Genomic DNA, 6,261 nt, shown 5'->3' with positions numbered 1-6,261 from the left:
GCTGCTGGCACTGCCGCCCCCTGGAGTGACGCACCTCTGTGGATGAATATCGCTGCCTTGACTCTAAGGAACAGAGCACTCCGGCACCACGATTCCCAACCAGGGGTGGCGTGGTCCCCAGGGGGCACTTGGAGATAATTTGGGGTTGTCAGACTCGGGGGCTGTTGCTGGAATCTGGAGGGTGGCGGCCAGGGAAACATCCTGAAATCCACATGGCATTCCCTCCCTCTGACGAAGAATGATCTGGTTCGAAATCCTAATAGTCAAGTTCCGGGTCTGCCCAGGGCAGACACAGTTCTTCATTCTCCATCGCTGCCCAGATGGCCTCCCTCGCTTGCCTTCTCTCTACGGAGCCCCGGGGCCCCAGCGTGGCCTGGCGCTCGGCTCCGCTCGGGCTTCTCACCCGTGTGCTTGCTCACTCGCTCTCTTCATCCGCCTGGTCTCAGCAATGCCGTGGGCTCAGCAAGGCTCTGCTCCACCTCCCAGTCTGAAGTGGGCTCCCTTCCCCGAGGTGTCCCGGGAGACGCCCACATTCCGTCATCATCGCGTCTCTCACCGTTAACCGTGAGAACGTAGAGTTCGCGAGAACAAGACCGCATAGGGGTCACGAGTCCCTTCGGAGCGTGCCCAGGACAACGGAGCAAATATGCTGTGGATTCAGGTCACCTCCCGATTCTGGGCGTGGGAGCTCGGACCATTCCCACAGTTACACACCTCTCATTAGAGGAAAGCCAGGCTCCTCTTTAGTCTAAGATTTTATAACTTTAACTGTGTCTAAGTGTTTTCGTAATTTATTTTTTTCGTAATTTTTTTGTGTTTTTTTAAATTTTATTTTATTTTTGAGAGACAGAGAGAGACAGCATGAGCAGGGGAAGGTCAGAGAGAGAGGGAGACACAGAATCTGAAGCAGGCTCCAGGCTCTGAGCTAACTGTCAGCACAGGGCCTGACATGGGGCTCGAACCCACAAACTATGAGATCATGACCTGACCTGCAGTCGGACGCTCAACCAACTGAGCCACCCAGCCACCCCTATTTTCGTAATTTAAAAGGTATATGAGCAAACATCGTTTTCATTACCATGTTACTTATTTTAGATCATTTCTTTTTCAATATAAACATCAAGATTACTTTGTTAATCCAAACTGAAGGGATTCTATATGAAACTTCAGTAAATCCCTATAGGAATTCTATCCATTGATAAGAACTCGACCCATATTCCTCCTCACGGCTCCTGAGACCCCATGTGACTGGCCCCGTGTGACCGGTGAGCTCCAGGCTCCTTGGACGTCGTTGGTTCCCTAGCAGCTCACACCTCGTGTCGCTCGGAGCCCTTCACGCTTTCCAGTTCCTTCGCCAGAAAAGTCCCCTGCGGTCCTGCACCCGTAGACACTTTGCCGTCACTTGTGTTTCACTGGAAGTCTCGTTGGGGGGGACGCTGTCCGGGACCACAAGAGACCGTCAGCCCCGTCCGTCTCCTCTGCACTAACTGGCCCTCCGGGAACTTTCATTGCATCTCATCACTATCTGAAATTATTCTCATTTGTTCACCTCTGTCGCCTACTTCCTCTCAGTAGAATGTAAGCCTCAGACAGAGAGGGCACTTCCCCCTGACTCGCTCACTGCGTGATCCAGGCTCTCAGAAAAAGACCTCGAGGTAGCGGGAACCCACATCTCTCTCATGAGTGAATGAATGAACCAAGGCGTAATTGGAAACCCAGCCAACAAGCTCGAAAGATACGAAGTCAAACTTCATAAATTCCCTATTTTTTAAAATTAAAAAAAATTTTTTTTTAAGGTTTTATTTAGTATTGATACAGAGAGAGACAGAGCATGAGAGGGGGAGAGAGAGAAGGAGTCACAGAACCGGAAGCAGGCTCCAGGCTCTGAGCTAGCTGTCAGCACAGAGCCCGATGCGGGGCTTGAACCCACGAACGTGAGATCTGACCTGAGCCGAAGTCGGAGGCTTAACCAACTGAGCCACCCAGGCGCCCCTATTTTTTAAAATTTAAAACGGTATTCCGAAGACACTGTATCTCTGAAAACAAATCACTTTTTCTCTACACCCTCCCCCTCCCTACTCCACGGCACTGATTCTGTCTAGGAAAAGCCCCCAGGAAGGCTTAGCCGTGCGCTGTTTTGTGTAATAGATACTGGCCTTGTGTGAGGCTGGTGTGACGGAGATTCTGAATTTAAGATTTTATTTTATTTATATTTAAACAACTACATGTGGTTAATGGCTGTTGTGGTTGAGAGTTGATTACAATTCCAAGTTAATATGGTTATGTTTCTCCTTTATTTTCTTTTTCCTTGACCTTTTTTTGGGATAACAATAAAAATACAATGCTATATGTTCAAACTGAACTCCCTCTTTCTCCTATGGTAACGTCTTAGGTTTAATTAAATGGGAAGATCTTTATTTTTAAGTATTTAAAAAAAAACTTCGAGAGTGGGGAGGGGCAGAAAGACAGGTAAAGAGAGAATCCCGAGGAGGTTCCACATTGTCAGCACAGAGCCCGACGTGGGGCTGAGTCACCGGAACGGTGAGATCATGACCCAAGTCGAAATCAAGAGTCAGGTGTTTAACTGAGCCACCCAGGTGCCCCTGAAATGAAAGATCTTAATAACCTAATGTCGATTGTAAAGACAAGGAATATAATAAGCTCTACAACCTAACACCATGTATGTAAATTAATTAGAAACTCATTTAAGTGTAATTAATCTAACATTTACAAGGCTATGTAGTGTCTCTGATAAAAACATACACATATCTTAGATGTGTGTAGTGTCTTTGATGTGTCTATGTTTATACATCTTTGATACCCAACATGTAGATGATAATATATACAAAATTGGTAATGTTTTCATCTCTTAAGTATTTTATCTCTTACTTATTTTCCTTGTCTAATCACAAGGGGCTGAAATCCCAAACCAACATTAAATAATAATAGTAAGAGACATTTGTATTTAAAAAAAAGAGTACACATCAGATAAATTAGTCAAACAAATTAGCTCGTGTGTCTTTAGGGGTGGGGACTTGGCACCAAAAGTAAGAAGAGAGACGATCAGAGCGTCTCCGTGCGTGACTGATGACAGTGCAGCGGGAGCCGAGGGGTCTGCCGAGCTCAGTTCTCTGCGCCTTGGATCCAAATATCACATTACGTCATCGCTGTCATCGACTGACTATGTGTCCACAACATCCATATGGTTAAGCCCGAATCCTCAATGTGACTGTCTCTGGGGACTGTCATTAAGGTTTAAGTGAGGTCAGGGGCGCCTGGGTGGCTCAGTCCATTAAGCATACGACTTTGATTCAGGTCATGATCTTGCAGTTCATGAGTTCGAGCCCCACGTTGGGCTCTGTGCCGACAGCTCAGAGCCTGGAGCTGCTTCGGATTCTGTGTCTCCCTCTCTGCCCCTCCCCTGCTTGTTCACTCTCTCTCTCTCTTTCTCTCAAAGATAAATAAACATTAAAGAATTTAAAAAGAATAGATAAAGGATTTTTTAAAAAGTGTAAATGAGTTCATAAGAGCAGGGTCTAGTCTGAAAGAACTGTGGCCTGGTAAGAAGATGGAGAAGGAGAGCTTCCCCCCGCCACCCCCTTCTCTCGGCCACGAGGACCCGGTGAGAAGCAGGCAGGTGTGAGCCGGGACAGGGGTCTTTCGGAGCCCAGCCGCGTTCGCGCTGCCTCCTCAGAGCTCCGGTCCCCCGAGCTGTAGGATGACCCGCTGTTTCACCCCAGAATCCATAGTATTTATCAGGGCAGCTCAGAGCGGCTGAGGCGACTGTATCCTTAGTCCGTGAGAATCTGGCATTTCTTATTCAGTAACTGGTATTTGGACCGTTAACGACACATTTTTATTACAAAAAATGAAGTGATTTTTCTACTACCTACCTTACACTCAGTTCCAAATGGATTAAAGATTGACATGTAAAAAAAAGTAATGTAGGAATATTCTAAATAAAATATGATCACAGGGCACCTGGGTGGCTCAGTTGGTTAAATGTCTGGCTCTTGGTTTCGGCTCAGGTCACAGCGCCAACATCGTGGGATGGAGCCCAGTGCCGGGCTCTGTGCTGTCAGCCCCGTTCACTCTCTCTCTCTCTCTCTCAAAATTAACTAACTTAAAATTATAGTCTCATACTGAACTCAGAGTTCACGAAAAGAAAAAGAAACCATGGTAAAGTAAGTTTTGTTTTATGAAGAATGTTTAAACATTCTTTAATAAGTAGGTTAATACAATGGGTCGTATTAGAAGATCACAGATGTCCAGTAATAGAATTAACCTGGTAGGTGTGCCATCTCTTCCCCCAAAATACTGCATAACGTTCAGTATTCATTTTGATTAGAAGCTCTTAATAAAGTCAGAATGGAAGGAAGCTCCCATAATCACATAAGTGAGGTCTGACTTGAAGCCCCCTATTTGTTGGGGGGACCACGAGGGCTTACCACTGGAATTAAGAACAAGTTACAAATATCTCTTATTGCCATTATCATTTAACACTGGCTTGGGATTTTAGTCCTTTGTGGTCAGACAAGGAAAAAGAATAATATAAAATATTTAATAAATAAAAAGTACGTTTTTGTAGATGGTGTAATTATTGGCATAGAAACTAAAATAATTAATATAAAGTTGGACCTGATGAAAACTATCAATAAAGGAAAAGTTATAAAACAAACAAAGAGAAATGGACAGAAAGAAAATACTTACTACCTGTCGGGAATACACAATTGAAAAGTATAGAATCATTAAAAAAAATCTCATCTTGTAGTCACATTGACAAAAAACCATAGGGCTTTTATGAAAACAAAAATCACTAAGGAATGTGAAAGACTCTCAGAATAAATGGAAATTTTGCCTGAGAAGATTATTTAAAGGTCTCAGTCCACTCCTAATAAATCTATTATTTAAATATAATTTTAACAATTTTAATAGAATTAGTTTGGAAATTGAAAATAAAGGAAGATAGAACTTTATCTCAAAGAACAAATGGTTGAAAACAGCCCAATTAAAACAGTAATGAAGAGGTTTTTTCCTACAATATTCAAGTAGAAGAGAAAGTTATAATGAAAATATTAGGTGAAAATAAAGGCTACTTAGGAAAGTTCTTTCCACAATGACATCAAAGGCAGAGATCACAAATTACTTTGGTGTCAAAAACATCCTGAATAGAAATTAAAGAGAAATGATAAACCAGGGGGAAATATTTGAAAACAAAAGGTTATTATCTTTAACATGTGAAGAGTTCTTCCAAACAATAACCATGTAAAAACACAGTGGACAAATGGGCCAAGAATTTAAAAAGAAATTTCTTGGAAAGTAATATACCAATAAACGTTACTTCACCTGAACAAAGATAATAGGAGCTAAAATACGAAAAATAACGTGTACCCGTATCACACTGAGAATAATTTGAATGTTTGCAGTCAGGGACGTGGGCAGATACGTACAGTCTGCGTCCAACTCAGTTTCTCAGAGTCTCTCAAAAGCCTTAAACTTGTGAGTTTTCTTTGATCTAGAAGTTCTTCCTCCAGGAAAGATCATTGAGTGCACAGTTACCTACAAGGAGAGTCTACACACAGCTTTCATACGTTGGGAGGGGGGCAAGCATCAAAACCAGAAGCAAAGTATTCGAACATAGCCAACTTGTGAAACAATTTGTAGAACAACCATCAAATGCATCGTGGAGGTGGGCTTAAAAAGACTAACTTGTGTGGCCTTCATAGAATATAATCTCTTCCCACTTCCTGGATATGTGCCTGTATTTGATTAATGGATGCAGTACAATTCAGGATATGCACCACACTGCCGACACTTAGTTTTTCACGGTGGCATTAATTCTACCTGCTCCAAACCTGACTCTAAGGATTGTATGCTCCGTATGACCTCTGCTCATGACTACAGACACACCCCCAAACCCAACATGACTTATCACTGCCATTTTAAAGCATCTTTACAGAACTTAGGGAAACCTGGAATTATAGAATTTTATTCATTTGTTAATATGTTTATATTCCCTGCCTCATTCCCTTTTAAGGTCAGCTCCGTGAGGGCGGGGCGGGCTGTCTGGTCCCATGTTACTCTCAGCTAGAGTGTCCAGCACAGCACTTGTTGAGTCAAGTGCCTTTTCTTACTGATTTGTAAGCGTTCTTAAACATTAGGGATGGCGAACCTCTATCACGTATGTCAAGGGTTGGGAAACTTATCCTGTGATGGACCAGACTGAACATTTTGGACAATTTGTGAGCCTCTGGGCCTCAA

Source organism: Suricata suricatta, chromosome 9, assembly GCF_006229205.1.
Source record: "Suricata suricatta isolate VVHF042 chromosome 9, meerkat_22Aug2017_6uvM2_HiC, whole genome shotgun sequence".
NCBI lineage: Eukaryota > Metazoa > Chordata > Mammalia > Carnivora > Herpestidae > Suricata > Suricata suricatta.
This window is presented reverse-complemented; position numbering follows the sequence as displayed.